The 18534-nt window shown below is 39.6% G+C and overlaps 1 long non-coding RNA gene across 1 annotated transcript; it reads left to right on the top strand.

Annotated features, from left to right (window-relative positions):
• The first annotated feature begins 21 nt into the window (after nt 1–21).
• Nucleotides 22–10064, top strand: LOC119822930. Its single transcript, XR_005286871.1, has 3 exons — nt 22–63; nt 7478–7522; nt 9895–10064. It is a non-coding gene; the product is annotated as an uncharacterized LOC119822930 (long non-coding RNA).
• Nucleotides 10065–18534: the final 8470 nt, after the last annotated feature.

The following is an 18534-nucleotide window of genomic DNA, read 5'->3' as shown; positions in this document are numbered from 1 at the left end:
CCAAGGTCCTGATGAGAAGCAGAAGGAGGGAGAACATGAGAAAGAAAGTCAGGACCGTGAAAGGTGCGTTCACCCATGGAGAGGGTGGGACAGAACTAACAGGAGATCACCAACTCCAGTTGGAATGGGACTGATGGAACATGCGACCAAACCCGACTCTCTGAAAGTGGCCACAGTGGAGGCTGACTGAGAAGCCAAGGACAATGGCGCTGGGCTTTGATTCTTCTGCATGGACAAGCTCTGTGGGAGCCTTGTCAGCTTGGTTGATCACCTTCCTGGACTGTAGCAAGGAGCTGCGGGCCGCTTCCCACCGCCCGGCTCCTGGCCGCCCAGCTCCTGCACAGCTAGCTTTACACCCGAAATAATTACACGGAAACTGTATTCTTTTAAATACTGCCTGGCCCATTAGGTTCAGCCTCTTACTCACATCTTGACTAACCCATATCTAATAATCTATGTAACACCATGAGCGGTGTCTTACCGGGAAAGATTCAGCACGTCTGACCTGGTGGCTGGCTTCATTGCATCTCTCTCCCTGGGGAGAGGCACAGCAGTCTGACTAACTTAGGAGAGGCGTGGCATCTGACTGGGCCATCTACCTCACTTCCTTCTTCCTGTTCTGTCTACTCCACCTATCTAAATCTTGCCCTATCAAAATGCCAAGGCAGTTTGTTTATTAGCCAATAAGAATCCTCCATCATTTCTCCCTTTTCTGTTTAAACAAAAAAGAAAGGCTTTAACTTTAACATAGTAAAATTACATATAACAAAACAGTTATCAAGTAAGAATTACAGTTACAATATTTATATCTACTTTATCTTTTATCATAACTAAGGAAAACTATAACTATCTATTCTTCAACTCCATCAAAGACTCCAGAAGGATATAATACTACCTAAGTAAACAAGAAATAAACAACTTCCAAACTCTAGAAATAACAGAGACAACTCACTGCCTGGACAGTCACCCAAAGTTCCTCTGTACCATTGGGGCATCCATCTTCAGCCTTCAGGCCCATAGTATCCAGAGACATTTCTATGCAGCAGGAAATTTCAAAGGCAGTTCAGTCACTATCTGCTGTGTCCTTCAGAATGTCTCGCAGACTCTTTCTTGAATCAGGAACCCCAAAGAATCATCTCACATTTAGGCAAGTTCAACAGTCCTCTCTCTGTGGGTTCTTTGTGTCCAGTTTCTGCAACAGTCCCGGCAAGAGCAGTGTCTTGCGCAAATTGCTATCAAACTCCATAAGGAGCCTCTTTGATGCCCATCTTCCTCTTGAAGTAGATTGGTGCTGCCAGGAGCAGACGTGTCTCATTGTCATGAAAAACCCTAAGTTATTAAAACATTAAATGCCATATTCTGCAGTCTTTGAAAGATATGAAGAATGTCTATCTAACTGAAATATATCTCTACATATCTAGAAAATCTAATAACATGACTACAAGCTTAACTATTATCAATGATTATCCATTAACAACCTATATTTCCTAATTATACATTACATTTTCAAATGAACTACACAATCACAATACCTTAAAGATCAGAAATACATATACATATAACAAAATTGACCTTAAAATCTATACCAATGCAAATTATTCATATCTATATCATCTCCCCCTTTAAATGTAAAAGAACATTTATAAACAATATCTGGGAATATGGACGTAGTTATTTCTCTCCAAACTGCTTCCTGCTGAATGGGGACGCTGTTAATCAGATCGTTCATGGTGTAACCTGTGTGCCAGATTCATCTCAGTCATCAGTTGGGTGAAGTAATTTTCAAAACAGTCAAACCCTTTGTCCTACAATGCAATAAAAATACTTCAAAGCCTGTTTGCTACAATTAACTCACAGACAGGATGATTTGGGCAGAGAAGGTGCCTCTGTATACATAGACTAGCGGGACTTCCACAGATAATACTCAAGGACAAAACTGCAGCACATCTGGATTTGTTGTATCAAAGCCTTCCTGAGATTAAAGAGTCCAAGAAGGGCCCTGAACTTGTCCTGCCTGTCCTTGTGGGAGATGCTGCACTCTGCTGCTCCCACCTGGAAGGCTAGTACCACCTCCTATATACGTCCACCTCAGTTTAATGATAGTAGATCTTAGCTTAGGAGACTGTTTATGCTTTACCCCTAAGATTTGTGTAACTAACAGATAGAGGTTATTAAGTGATTTAACATGTCTAGGAGCTGGCATGGTTTTCTCACATAAGCTTGGTGGGAAGTGAGTGCTGCCAGGGGCCAGAATTGCTAGGAGGTGTCAGGACCTATATTTTGTACAAATAATTACAGGATATTTCCTTTGGTCTAACTACATAGGGTAGAAGACACATCTTTAAACTTAAAACGGTTTTATTGCCGGTTTACGTTTGGCGAATGTGTTGATACGAATCAGCACTGTGTGTTTCCTCCTACCGTCCTCGGGTTGCTATGGTTACTCACTGTAGGGCTCCACAGAAGTGCTGGGAGTCAAAAGGTGCTCCTGCATCTTGCTTTATTTGCGTTTTATTAATCAGAGACTTTTAGTTTATATATTTAACCAATCTGTTTAAACATAGACTAGTATACGAAATTCTCTTAAATCCTTAGTTTTCTCCTTGGTTAGTTTTTCCTTTTTATGACCACTTTCCTCTAAGAGATAACCCACAGCCACAGCAGCCTCCCTGAGCCATAAAAGTAACTGTCAAGTTGCTGCCTGGCTCTTACCCGTCTGCTAGGAATGTTTTGTGAACATGAGAAAATTGCCTGGCAACCTTTTTGTTGCCAAAGACTTTTTGACTGTATGTGTATAAAAGTTGTAGACATAACTGAATGCTGGGAAGAAGGGCAGAGTGAGAGGTGCCATGGATCTCCTGTCTGAGACAGAGGCAGGTTCACAGTCATGTGGCGTTACACAGAAAAATAGAAATGGGATAAATTAAGATGTAAGAGTTAGCCAATGAGAAGTTAGAGCTATTGGCCAAGCACCGATTTAATGAATACAGTTTCTGTGTTTTTATTTTGGGTGTAAGCTAGCTGGGCGGCTAGGACAAACAAAAGGCCCCCCTCCTTGTGCAACATTGACCATTACCTCAATTTTCTCAGGGTCCCCTAAGATGCCAGTACCCCATGCCAGTAGGAAACAGTTCAGAAAACATGACACATTTCCAAAAGGTGTGGTGGATGGTTTTGGTCATTCAATGGATTATTAATGTTTGTCATTGTTTAGAGGGGTTGGTTGCAGGTTGTTACTGGTCATGGTCAAGAAAATACTATTCAAAGAAGGTTAGACTCAGAGATCTCTTTCCAAAAGAAAAAGGGGGAATAGGAATGGTAGGAAAATTTTTGCAAATTATTGAATCTAATTTAATTCCCAAATAACTATTAATCTAAAAAAACCCTACAATGGTATGGATTTTTGTATATTGATACAAATTTAAAATTATTTTTGTTAACTGTGTATCTGTTTCTGATTTTGTTTGATATATTTTTGTATACTGATATAAATTTAAGATTATTTTTGTTATACTGTACATATGTCTTTATTTTTGTTTAAAGTATTGTACCTATGCAGCTCATATAATTATGAAATTAAAATGTTTAGTCCTTGAAAGCTATTTAGGATAATAAATAAATATAGGTTAATACTTAATAACTCATAACTATCAAATTTATAGTCATTTTGGATATGTTTTTCAAGATCATACAGAGATATATTTTAGATTGATAGGTGATCATCCAACACTTCAGAGATCTACAGATGCTTTAATAGCCTAAGGATTTTCATGACAATGAGATATGTCTGCTCCTGGCAGGACTGATCTACATCAGAAAATATGATGGGCATCAAAGAACTTCCATATTGAAGTTTGTTTATTTGTGGAAAAATATAGCCATATTTTTTGCCTCGACTGATGATAATATGGTGTCCAAACTGTCAAAGTTGAATACAAAAAAAGTGACTGCTAGGACAGGCTAGTACAGTCTTTAAAATTTCCTACTCCTTAGAAAAGTCTGTCAGATATTCTAGGCTTTTAGTTCAAAGCTGGATGCCCCGACGTTGCAAAGGAAAACTTGGATGACTGTCCAGGCAGCCAGCTGTTTCTGTCATTTCTTGCATTGTTGGAAGTTGCTTGCTCTGCACTTCTGGTTACTCAGTAAGATTCTATCCTTCTCAGGTCTGTGATGAGGCTGAAGGCTGGATTGCTGCAGTTACCATTTTTCTTAATAATGTCTGAAGGTATTTAGGTCAGAATCTTTGGATTCTTTAGGAGAGGACAGCTAATGGAGTAATTTCTCTCAATTTGCCAATTACAAATGGACTGGACATTTTGAATATATTTCTTACATGATAATTGTTCTTGTTGTATGTAGTTTCATTTTTGTTAAGGTTAATAGCCTTTCTTTCTATTTAGACTTTACCTGATAATCATGCTTATTGTATATAGTTTTTCTGTGTTATAACTGTGCCTTTTTCCTTTGACAGAAAAGGGTAATGTTATGGGAATTTTGTCTATGTTGGGTTCTGGTGTCCAATTAGAGTAGAGCATTGGGTTGAGATGTGGGGTTCATATTCAGCTGGCCAAAATTTATCATGGAGTTCCCTGGCAGATGCTGGACAAGTGAAAGAAAGTTTCTCAGAAGAGAAAAAGGCAGGGTCTTCGGTTTGCACAGCTTTTTGTGCTGAGAAGTAGGTGGACGTGGTGAGTTGCAGTCTCACAGTTATCTCAGGTTTTTATCTTTAATATCTACCCCCTAGTTCTATTTTTAAATAAATGGTAAAAGAAATTACTATAGAAGTGCATTCACTATTTGCTGGGAATATAGCTAATGATATGAATTTAAAAGTAAGAGAAAGAATAATAAAAGACAATAAACAAGGGCTGGAAAGATATCTTAGTAATCAAGAGCATGCACTCATTGCATGGACCAAGTTTGATTCCCATACCCACACTGAGCTGTTTATAACTGCCTGTAACTCTGGCTTCAGGGAACCTGATGCCTCTGGCCTCTCTGGATGCCTGTATTCACATGCACTTACAAACCCAAACACATAATTTAAAATAAAATAAAACTTAAAGGAAAAGAATGACGATCATTAGTAGAATACTAATTCTCTACCTCGCTGATCTTCAACTTTCACAGCTTCCAATAGTGAGCTAAGTGGCCCTGAATTGTCAGTAAACAGACACAAAGGATTGATATCACCTTATTTTAGGTCCGTCTTCATCCACGATTTATACTCTAACAGCTTGTTTCTGATCTTGTTTTTTAAAAAAATATTGTGATTCACCATGTTTATGTCCATTTTGATATCATATCATTACTTTTGCATGTACTTACGATTGGATTTTGACTTATAAATTTTGCTGTTTATACCTAGAATTGTTAGTTAATTATTATCTTTTTATGTCATTGATTGATTCGTTCCTTCATTTGTCAGTTTCTCTGAGTCTCATCTATCATTGCTGGGGAGCCAAGTTGGTTTTATTCTGACCTGGGACACTAGCACAAACTGTCCACAAGAGGTCAGTGTAGCCGCTGAAAAAGAAAAGACTGCCTCATGAACTTAAAGGATGGTGGGCTCATTAACAGGGTCCGTCTTTGTACCTCTGGTTGGCCTGGAACTCACTTTGTAGGCCAGGTTGTCCGCAGACTCACAGAGAAGCTCCCTCTGCCTCCTATTGCTGGTATTAAAGGAAGACACCACCACCTGCCTAACCTCAAAATAAAAAAAGTAAAAGGCTATATATTGCCGCGGACTGTCTCTCGTGGAGACCACAGACTGAGGGAGAACAGGGATGAAGGCTAGGAGAAATCAGGAATCGGCGAGGAAATGACAGACAGACACACTCAATAATGTTGAATATGCTGCTGCAAATTTACTAAAATTCAAGCATCGCTTTTATGGGATTACAGAAGGAAGTTGGCAAACAAAATTCTTTTCATGAAAAGAATGATTACAGGCAATTGATTGTTTTCAGTATGTTCTGTGTTTAGGACCAGATGGGCAGAGTTTTCCTTTGAAACTCATCTCACACCATTAACCAACTGCTTTCTCATGGCCCTAAATCATATCTGTTCCCATGGTAACCCAAACACCATTCTTTAGGATTTCACTCCCAAGGCTTGCTTCAATAAAGAATGGCTGGTTTCATATTGTCAAGAATAGCCTGCCTTTCTTTCCTATCTAAAATGCACCAGGGGTTTCTCATTCTGGCTAGCCTCTCCATAGATGGTAACTCATGTCACTCCATACGTTTTCCTTCATCATTTACTCATCTTCTCCTATCATGAGCTCTTTCTGTTCTAGGGTATCCATAAGTTCCCCTAGAGAGCGAGCCAGAGTCCAATATGTCCTCAGTAGTTTGGTTATTATTGGTAATGTCTTAAGACATCTTGATCTGCTGGCAAGATAAAAGGACTACACAGAATACAGAAACAAAGAACAGAAAGCTCAATACAGCGCCAGGGCCAGCGAAGGCGAGTTTGCTGATCCGGAATCATGACTGTGGCTGATTGCCAGGGAACCGCCTGGGGCTCAGCTCCTGGGAGCACAGACCCCAGCCCTTCAGTGTCGTTCCACCTTAGCGGCATTTTTCAGCTACACGGGCGTGACAGCCGTGGGTGTAGCAATATATAATAGCCACTGAAGTAAGAGACTCAGGGCACCTCAATCCTTTCCTCTACTCCTTGTAGTCAGGAACCAACGTAAAATATTTGCTTCTCTAATCTTAATTGTTATAACCTAATAAAAATCTGTATTGAAATTTAGAATTTGTCCTATTTGGTTCATAATGAAAATTTCCTAAGGTTAATTAGAAACCCAATTTGAAGCTAATTGAAACATAGAGGTTGATTGGGTATTTTTTTTAAAAAAAGTGTGTAACCCCATGCCTGATAGCAGCCTATTATTTGGTGGACATCGTCCTTCGTAGGGAGCTTGTAGGTGAAAGTGTTTGTCCCACCCAGTCCCACAGCTGTTCAGTCCCCAATAAACAGAGACTTATATTAATTATAAAATGTTTGGTCTATTGTTCAGGCTTATTACTAACTACCTCTTACAACTTAAATTAGACCATCATTCTTATCTATATTTAGCCATGTGGCTTGGTACCTTTTCCCAGTAAAGCATTCTCATCTTGCTTCCTATGCATCTGACTGATGATTACATCTCAGCCTCTCCTCTTCCCATAATTCTCCTAGTCTGGGTGGCCCACCTATAGTTCCTGCCTGACTACTACCCAATCAGTGTTTTATTAAACCAATGCGAGTGATAAATCTTTACAATGTACAAGAGCATTAGCCCACAGGAGTAGCTAGAAGAGATGGTTCCTTGGGACTAACAATACCATTCTACCTATGCTGATTGTGAAACAAAGTACAATATGAATTTCAGTTTGATTTACTACCCATCAGGCATCAGGGGGGTAGTGATTTGGCCTTTACTCATGTTTCCTGGTAATAATATTTTTTTTTCCTGGCTTTGAAGAAGCAAATGCTGGACAGGCTGCAAATTCACAGAGAAGATGAAGAGGTGAGTGACCATTCACCAGGTGGGAAACCCTACTATTTAGGCCCTCTATACCATAGCAAAACCCCGGGCCCCTCCCTCACCTGCATCAGCTCCTCTAGCTATCCAGCAGGCATATTTTTTTTTTGCAGCTAGACTGCTCCAATACTCCATTCCATCAATCAGATCCTGTAAGATACAAATCCCACTCTGCCACCAAACCCTCATATCCCCCTTCACTGCAGCAGAACTCTGAAAACAGGCTGCAGATTCAGAGAGGACCAAGAGGTAGGCTGCTCCAATACCCCCACTCCATTGATCAAACCCTGAAAGCTACAAGTCCCACTCCACCCCCAAACTTCTAATATGAAGGTGTTCCTAATGAGGTCTCCTAATGAGTGTGACATAGTCCAACCTGGCCATCTCTTGTCACCAAAAGAAGCTTACAGTATCTGAACTGGGTTGCATTAAATTGAGTTGTTGGAAGAAGGTAGGGGTCCCATCGAAATGCCAAAACAACCCAGACCATTGCTTGGACAATGTTCTGTTCTTTGCAAACTGACTGCCTGGCTCCATAGCTGAGAACAACACCCACACAACTCATTGAACTGGAGTAGTCAAGATAGTGCTTACATGGATCATTCATCCCTACATTGTAATGGCTTTGGTATGGGATGGTATGGGAAATATTATGCATGATGCCAAAAGAGAAATATAAATACTAACATAGCTACAAAACATTTGACCAACTATCTGTCCTTCCTGCATGATATGCCAGGGCATTGGTGGCACATAACCTGTGGGCGTAGCCAGCCAATGTTTTATTTAACTTAAGGTCTGAAGCACTATTAATAAAAGCTCAGGGTCAGAAATTGGGGTTCAACCTAAAGATCCAAAAAGCAAAACAGCCAGCCACTGCCTCTTATCTTGATCTCAGCCTGAAATCAGCCTGAAATGGCAATCCTGCATTCAGGAATCACAGAATAAGACTGTGTCTGTGAACTGTGTCTCCATGTTTTATATTCTTCTATAGGGCTGGGATTAAAGGTGTGCACCACTGGGATTAAAGGCATATACCCCCCGATTTCTATGGCAACTAGTGTGGCTACTGTGATTAAAAGTGAGAGCCATTGTGACTACTGGAATTAAAGGTGCATGTCATTGTGACTACTGGAATTAAAGATGCATGTCATTGAGGCTACTGGGATTGAAGGTGTTATCATAACCTAGTCTATAAGGCTGATCAGTGGGACTATTTTATTCTCAGATCTTCAGGCAGTCTTTATTTATTAATATGTAATTGAAATGCCAATAAAAAGGTCCATCCACCAAGACAGAAATCATACCCAACACTCTTTGGTGAGCAAGAACCAGAAACTTGATAGCCCAGAGAGCTAGGGTAAAACCCAATAGCACTGTCTAGAGAAACACAATGACTCGCAGTAATATTTTTCTGTATTCATAGGTCAGTGCCTATTTAGTCATTGTCAGAGATGCTTCTTTCTGCAGCAGATAGGAACAGACTCACAGCCAGACATTATGCAGAGAGATGGGGTATAGAGGGGAGAGAGAGAGAGAGAGAGAGAGAGAGAGAGAGAGAGAGAGAGAGAGTCCTTGAAACAGACAGTTCTAAAGAGGATGCCTCCAATACATACTTCCCCTTAGAGCTGAGGAGACTCAAAGGAAGAAAAGGAGGAAAGAGTGTAACAATCAGAGAGAATGGAGGACACTAGGAGAGCAAGGCCCTCTGAATCAACTGAACAACGATGATATCAATTCACAGAGAGTGAAGCGCCAAACACAGGGCCAATACAGATCTGAATCACTTCCTTTCCACATACATTATAATTTCACATTTGTATTTTTATACAACTTGTGGTTGTGTGAATCAGTAGATCTTTCATGCTTGTGCCTGTAGACTGAGTTACAGACTGAGATGCAGTCTCCAAATGTATAAAATGAACTGAATAACATTTTCAAAGGCTGTGTTGAAATAGAAGATCAATTAGTGAAAACAAAGTCTTTTCATATCTCAGTGCAATAATAAGATTGATGTGGCTGAAATTCTAATCTCATATACATTCCATGAGATGTTGATTAAAATAAAAGCAGAAAATAGCTGTAATTTTATGCCATTTAGGCAAAAGTGGGTAATTTGACTTAAGTACATTAAACCCAAGGAGCACAATTTGTCTGTCAAAGATACAGAGGAATGTATGGGAGTACATGCATAATTTCAGGGGCACATGATATATTTTGCTTAATTAGCCTCTGGAAAGATTATAGAAGAAATCATGACAAATGCTTGCATGATATAAATCTGTAGGGAAATGAAATCAAGAGATTGATGAGAAAAATATAGGGATTCCCACTTATTCTAAACACATTATTTGCAGCCTCATTGGTGTAATAGAGTGAGATGGTCAAGATGGCTGCCACCCTTTCCCACTTCTGCAAACACATGCACATCCTGAGGGGAATCCACAATGACCAACACACTCACTCAGCTCTATAAGGAACAGGTAATATCTACTGGTTCTTAGCATGCTAGAGTATTCTGTGATTGTATTATTAAAAATGGGTTTTTCTTAGAATCTAAATGATCAATGGACTTTAAGGGTAGAGGTATAAATGTATTTATTCATATAGTACTGTGATTTTCTGCTTTTAATAATGACCAGAAAGAACAAAGCATAATAGAACTTTGAACTTTGGCTTCTTGTAGCTATGAAGGAAAAAGTAATTTTCTGTGTATACTCACAAGCCATTACTTTGGTGGCCAAATATTAGCTGCCTCTGCTATAGTATCTATTTTTCTAAATACAAGACTTATAAAAATCTTTCAGAGATTTAAGTGAATATCAATATTTAATAATCTGGATAATCATCACTCTAAGTGTACGATACCTTCATGTACTCTGTTTACATCCTGCACTCACATTCTGTGGGATTTTTCTGTTGGATCTCTTTTAGTGAAATTAGAAGAACCTTGGCTTTTCTCAAACTGCTGAATCATGATGACACTATTCATCGTCACACTCAGAGAAATGAGGTCTTTTAGCAGTTGATAAAAGGGTAATAATTAACTACAAATTTTTGGTCTTATATGGTGAAACCTGGGAATGATTAATTAATAACGATGATTATTGTCTGAAGGCCAAAAAGGCCTGACCTCATGTGCTACAGGTTCTAAGAGATCAAAGCTGGCATCCCAGACTGTTATACCAATCAAAACTTCCAACAACATAACAACAGACACTGAGAAAATGCAGAGAATCATAAGTATATACTTTAAAAACAAACTGGAAGGTGCGGTGGAATGAGAAACTGTGCTTGAGATGTACTGTATGAGAGGAAAATAATAAATAAAAAATAAATAAATAAATAAATAAATACAAAAATACATAAATACACCCCACCCCTTCCAACCTCCCCAAAAAACAAACCAAACTAACCAATTAAACAAAATGCACTATGACTCTACCAAATTGGAAAATTTTAAAGAAATGGATAACTTTCTTGATAGGTACTCAGCAAACTTACATCAAAATCAGACAAGCAAGAAGTAGATAGACCTACTTCTCCTAGTAAAGTAGCACACAACATGTGGAGTAGCCAACTAATGTTTTATTTGACTTAAGGTCCATTCCACAGGACAGAAACCATACCCAACACTTTTTGGTGACCAAGAACAAGAGTCTTGATAGCCCAGAGACCTAGAGTAAAACCAAATAGGTATTTTCTAAAGACAAAACAGTATCAAGAGAATGACTCTTAGTAAATTTATGCTTATGAACAGAGACTGCTCCTTCATTTCCTGGCCACCCAGACATGAATAATAACATAGAAACTATATTAATTAGAGCACTGATTGACTTATTAGTTCAGGCTTCTCATTAACTATCTCTTACATGTTAAATTAACCCATTTCTATTAATCTGTGTATCACCATGAAACTGTGGCTTACTGGGTAAGTTTCTAGTTCTAGCATCTGTCTCCTTTGGCTGCTATATAATATCTCTCTGACCTCAGAAGGATATACCTCAGTAAACAGGAAGTGTATTGTAAGCAACTTCCAAAGTTCTAGAATTGACAGAGACATATTGCTGCCTAGACAGTCACCCAAAGTTCTTCTGTAACATTGGTGCATCTATCCTCAGCCTATATGCCTATAGTATATGGCAGATTTTTCTATGAAGCAGGAAATTTGGACTACATTACATTTTTTAAATGTTTTGCACAAACACAATACCTTAAACAAGAAAAGGAATACACATACAAAGTGTAACAAAATCGACCTTAAATTTGTATCAATAGACCAAAATCCATACCAACACAAAGTATTCATATCTATATTATATCCCCGTATTTATTTTAAAAAGAGATTGACTATGACCAGTAACAATTTATAATCAACCTCCTTTAAATGAAAACAAATATTTATAAACTATATTTTGGGAATTTAGGCATAGTTTTCTCTAAAATGTTTGCTGCTGTTTGTTGGGTAAAGTATTTTTAGGGTTCACAGAGTCCTTTCAAAGGATTTTGTCCCATTAAACTACATTAGCCTGAAAAGAATCCGCAGGTTCTTGTGTCTGTGGAAACAAAAGCAGAACCTCTTTTCCAAAGCTGTATATCCTTGGAACCAAATTTTGAAGGCAAGATACATTTATGTTGGTTTAACTTAGCAGACCCCATCAAATATCTCTCTGCAGTCAAAAAATTCAAAGGAAATATAATAATATACATAATCCAGATTCTCTGTGTATACTCCATCTTTACATGGCTTTTATACTCTATTACCTCTTAATATTTATTTTTTATTATATTTACTCATTTAATCTATGACTATCTGTACTTTTCTTCTCTCTCAAGCCCATGTACATTTATCCAACTCTGTGTCCTATTCAGAAGTCTTTTTCATCAGAATCTGGAGTAAGGAGCACCTTGGTGTGAAGAATCATCTATATTCAGTCAATTATAAATTAAATAAATGCTGATTTGCCATTATTTAGACAGGAAGTATAGGCAGGACAACCAGACAGGAAGTAGAGGCAGGTCAATGAGGACAGGAGAATTCTGGGAAGAAGGAAGGCCATTCTTTGGAAGTCCGGCCCAGCCACAGAAGAAGCAAGATGTGACTTCCTTGCTGAAAAAGGTACCAAGCCACGTGGCTAAAACATAAGAAATATGGGCTAATATACATTATAAGAGTTATTAGGAAGCCTGAGCTAATGGGCCAATCAGTTTATAACTAATGTAGAACTCTGTGTGATTTCTTTGGGACTTAGCAATTGTGGGAACCGGGCAGGACAGAAAACCTCAGACAACAAATGGTGACAACGTGGACAACTGCATCCACATAAAACCTGACAGAGCTTGGGAAGTAATTCTAGATGAAAAGAATAGATATAAGCATGGCTTATTGATAGCAACCTTTTCTCAGATGGACTCTGCTTGCATGAGGCAAGTGCTTTCATTTAAGTGAAGCTTCCTAATTCAGCTTTAATCCAGCTGTCAAAGCCATGGCTTTAATCATACCCATATTGCTTAGCAAATAAAAGACTCATGTCAGAAAAAGAGAGAGAGATACAGTAAAGAGAGATTCAAAGATGAAGGAAACCTTTAAATGGTTTACAGTGTTTTTAAAAATATATGCAAGCCACATTCAGAGAGTCCGGTTTGGTCCCCTGTTCCATCAGTCCCATTCCAACTGGACTTGGTGGTTTCCCGTTAGATCTGTCCCACCGTCTCAATGGGTAAATGCACTCCTCACGGTCCTGACTTCCTTGCTCATGATCTCCCTCCTTTTGCTCCTCATCGGGACCTTGGGAGCTCAGTCCGGTGCTCCTATGTGGGGCTCTGTCATTTTCTCCATCTAATGCCAGGTGAAGGTTCTATGGTGATATGCAAGATATTCATGAGTATGGCAATAGGATCTGTACATTTCTGGCACCCTCTCCTCAGCTCTTTGTCTTGGAGAGGGGTGGAGTGAGGGTATGGGTGGAGGGGAGGAGAGGGAAGGGGGAGGAGGAGGGAAGGAGATGGAAATCTTTAATAAAAAATATTAAAAAATATATGCAAGCTTGGGAAAATAGAGAAAGAGGTTAAAGTCCTTAAAATAAAAAAGAAAGAAAGTAATTGGGTTTGGTGGTACATGCCTTATTCCCAACACTTGGGAGACAGAGGCAATCAGGCCTCTGTGAGTTCAAGATGTGGTGGCAAATGTCTTTAATCCTATACTTGAGAGACAGAGGCAGGCAGATCTCTGTGAATTCAAGGTGTGGTGGCACACACCTTTAATACCAGCCCTTGGGAGGCAGAGGCAGGTAGATCTCCATGAGCTCAAGGACTGCCTGGTATACAGAGGGAGTTTCAGGACAGCCAAAGATACACAGAGAACCTGTCCCAAAAAGCCAAAAATTAAAAGTAAAAATTAAAGAAATAGAGGTTAAAATAAAGCCACATAAAAATGAAAAATACACAGAGAATCTGGATACTGTGTGTTATTATGCTCTCTTTGAATTGTTTGAATGCTGAGGAAGAATCAAGAGCCGCTAAAAGATATTTGTTTATAAATTAATCCAAGATAGGTATTTTCAAAATACGTTGACTTCAAAAGATATTTTACTTTGGAGAAGAGGTTTTGCTTTTGTTTCCACAGAAAATGAGAAGTAGATTGGTGCTGCCAGGAGCAGACGTGTCTCATTGTCATGAAAAACCCTAAGTTATTAAAACATTAAATGCCATATTCTGCAGTCTTTGAAAGATATGAAGAATGTCTATCTAACTGAAATATATCTCTACATATCTAGAAAATCTAATAACATGACTACAAGCTTAACTATTATCAATGATTATCCACTAACAACCTATATTTCCTAATTATACATTACATTTTTAAATGAACTACACAATCACAATACCTTAATCAAGATCAGAAATACATATACATATAACAAATTGACCTTAAAATCCATACCATTGCAAATTATTCATCTCTATATCATATCCCCCTTTAAATGTAAAAGAACATTTATAAACAATATTTGGGAAAATGGGTGCAGTTATTTCTCTCCAAACTGCTTCCTGCTGAATGGGGGCGCTGTTATTTAGGTCTTTCATGGTGTAACCTGTGTGCTAGGTTCTTCTCAGTTGGCAGTTGAGTGAAGTAATTTTTTGAAGATGTTCACAGCAACCTTTCAGGAGGGCGTGGTCTATCATACCATATTGGGATAGAAGCAATCCACAGAGTCTTGTCCTCTGTGAAAACAAAAGAAGAAACTCTTTTCCAAAGCATCATGTTCTTAGATCAAAATACTGAAGTCATACCGTTAAGATGTCCATTCTGGTCTAGACTGGCAGCCCATATAATGAAATGTCTCTCTGTATTTAGCTCCTTTACAGTCAAAAATTTCAAAGAAAACACAATAAAATACATAATCCAGACTCTGTGAATTTTCCATTTTTACGTGGATTATTTTTACTCTTATCAGTTTACTTTATTCTGTCTCTTTAAAGACTTTACCTTTTTTTTAAAGCATTAACTTTATTCTCTATATTTTTTCTTCTCTCTCTCAAGCCTACGTATATTCATCCAACATTGTGAGCCATTTAAAGGCCTTCTATGTCTGAATCTTTCCTATTGTGAATCTGTAATTTTTTTACTATCCAGAGCACTTCTTAAAAGGTTAAGCATTTCTTAAAAACTTAAGTTGCGCCACGTAGAGGTAATACGGTACCGTCTGTGTCCTGCCCAGTCTAAACCTTAACTGCTCTGTTATTATGGTAATTCCGATAGTTCCTGCCTGAGGTCAGCACAGTTCAGCATGGCAGAGCAGAGCCAGAGCCGCTCCTGCCTCAGTCATTTGGTGCCCCTGAGCCGCACACAGTTCCAGGCACACAGCAGTCCACATTGGAGCCGCACTCAGCAGTTTAATTCTGAGACTGAGCGTGCAGCACAGAAACTCTTTTCATCCAAGTTACAGCCAAATCTGACGCCCGCAGAGAACGGTGCAGTCTGAAAATATCTCTCTGTATGGCGGTAGAAATCTGCCATGCTCTTTCCCTCGCCTAAGCCTGATTCCGCCATTAGCCCAGGTGCAGGCAGGGAGCAGTGAGCCATTGGCCCAGTCTCAGAGTACTTTCTTTCCGATCCCGAGCAGGCACACAAACATCCAGTCCATAAAAGCCATTGAAATGCTTTATAGCCAGAGTTTGCACTGGCGGCACAGCACCAGGAAACCACGTTTTAAAATGACTCAGCTTTATCTCTGCCGCTATTGCCGAAACAGGAAATCTCTCTACAGCATGTCCAGGCAAACAGCAAAAAGCTGTGTTAAACTCTCTCTCTCCTTTATTTAAAGCTTTTTCAGGTTTTTAAGTGGATTTAGTCCATCACGTTGGAGCGCCAATCGGTGAAGGAAGCGGCAGTCTGTGTCCCGTCACCCGCCTAGCTTTACCCAAAATAATTACACGGAAACTGTATTCTTTTAAACACTGCCTGGCCCATTATCTGTAGCCTCTTATTGGTTAATTCTCACATCTTCCTTTAACCCATATTTAGTAATCCATGTAGCACCACGAGGTGTGGCTTACCAGGAGAGATCTTAACCTGCATCCATCTCAGAGAGGAGAATCATGGTGACTGCCTGAAGCTTCTCCCCTCTCTTTCCCAGAATTCTGTTCTGTCTACTCCACCTACCTAATTTTCTGTCTCTTAAAGGGCCAAGGCAGTTTTCTTTATTAATTAACCAATGAAAGTAACATAGACAGATAACTCTCCTCCATCAGATATTTACATTATGACTAATAACAGTAGCAAAATTACAGTTAATGAGTAGCATGAATTACGGTTGTAGTCGCTACAACATAAAAACTGTATTAAAGGGTCATAGCATTGGGAAGGTTGAGGTGAATTATAAAACATGTGGAACAAAGATTATTATGGACTGCTGTAAGCAGAGATTTCCATGCTCTGTCTCTTTCTCAAAGCAATGGCAAAGAGCACCATTTAACTTTAATTTGCCCTGTAAATATTGATTTTCCTTCAACTTTTATTTTTCACAGCGATTACAAGAAGGTTGTATGTAATTGATTTTCTTATATTTTGAGGTCATTTGTGTGCCTTGGGAAGTTTGTGCTGCCACTGGCAGTAGATTCAGTATTTATCCCTAGTGCATGAACTGGCTTTCTGGAGCCCATTCCCTATAGAGGGACACATTGCTCAGCCTAGATACTGGGGAGGGGAGATGGCATTGGTTCTGCCTCAATTGATGTGACAGAGTTTGTTGACTTCCCATGGGAGACCTCACTTGCTCTGAGCAGTGGTTGGGGTGGGACTGAGGGAAAATAGGGGTAACAGGAAGAGGGGAGAGAGAGGGATCTGAGATTGGTATATAAAATAAAAAGACAAAAAGGCAACCTACTGATTGGGAGAAGATCTTCACCAACCCCACAACAGACAAAGGTCTGATCTCCAAAATATATAAAGAGCTCAAGAAACTAGACTTTAAAATGCTAATTAACCCAATTAAAAATGGGGTACTGATCTGAACAGAGAATTCTCAACTGAAGTTCAAATGGCCAAAAGACACTTAAGGTCATGCTCAACCTCCTTAGCGATCAGGGAAATGCAAATCAAAACAACTTTGAGATACCATCTTACACCTGTCAGAATGGCTAAAATAAAAAACACCAACGATAGCCTTTGCTGGAGGGTATGTGGAGTAAGGGGAACACTCATTCATTGCTGTTGGGAATGCAAACTTGTGCAAACACTTTGGAAATCAGTGTGGCAGTTTCTCAGGAAATTTGGGATCAACCTACCTCAGGATCCTGCAATATTACTCCTGGGAATAGACCCAAGAGATGCCCTGTCATACTACAAAAGCAATTGTTCAGCTATGTTCATAGCAGCATTATTTGTAATAGCCAGATCCTGTAAAAAACCTAGATGCCCCTCAGTGGAAGAATGGATAAAGAAAGTGTGGAATATATATGCATTAGAGTACTACTCAGCGGTAAAAAACAATGACATCTTGAATTTTGCATGCAAATGGATGGAAATAAAAAACACCATCCTGAGTGAGGTAACCCAGACCCAAAAAGATGAATATTGTATGTACTCACTCATTAGTGGAATCTAGCCATAGAACTGAGCCTATATTTCATGATCCTAGAGAAGCTAGATAGGAAGGTAAACCCAAAGAAAAACATGTAGTTATCCTCCCAGATATTGGAAGTAGACAAGATTGCAAGGCAAAAATTGAGAGCTTGGGGGTGGGGGCAGGATAGGGATAGGGGGAGATGGGGAGAGAGAAGTGAGAAGGGGAGGATGGGGAGAGCTTGGGGGAATAGGACAGTAGGGATAGAGGAAGAATGGATATGGAATCAGGGAAGTATATATCTTAATTAAGGGAGACATTTGAAGGTAGGCAAGAGATTGGACTCAAGAGGGGTTCCCAGGTGTCCAAGGAGATGTCCCTAGCTTGCTCCTTGAGCAGCTGATGAGAGGGGGCCTGAACTGTCCATTTACTATAGCCACACTGATGATTATCTTGTATATCACCATAGAACCTTCATCTGACCTTGGATGGAGATAGAGACAGAGACTCACATTGGAGCACTGGACTGAGCTCCCAAGGGCCAAATGAGGAGCAAAAGGAGGGAGAACATGAGCAAGGAAGTCAGGACCACGAGGGGTGCGTCCACTCACTGAGACAATGGGACTGATCTAATGGGAGCTCACCAAGGCCAACTGGACTAGGACTGATGGAGCATGTGATCAAGCCAGACTCTCTGAACGTGGCTGATGAGGAGGGCTGACTGAGAAGCCAAGGATAATGGCACTGGGTGTTGATTCTACTATATGTACTGGCTTTATGGGAACCTAGTCTGTTTGGATCCTCACCTTTCTAGACCTGGATGGATCAGGGAGGAACTTGGACTTCCCACAGGGCAGGGAACCCTGACTGCTCCTTGGACTGGAAAGAGCTGGGGAGGAGGAGGGGGAAGGAGAAGGGGAAGGAAAATGG

The sequence above is a fragment of the Arvicola amphibius genome, chromosome 1 (genome assembly GCF_903992535.2).
Source record: "Arvicola amphibius chromosome 1, mArvAmp1.2, whole genome shotgun sequence".
In the NCBI taxonomy this organism is placed as follows: domain Eukaryota; kingdom Metazoa; phylum Chordata; class Mammalia; order Rodentia; family Cricetidae; genus Arvicola; species Arvicola amphibius.
This window is presented reverse-complemented; position numbering and strand designations above follow the sequence as displayed.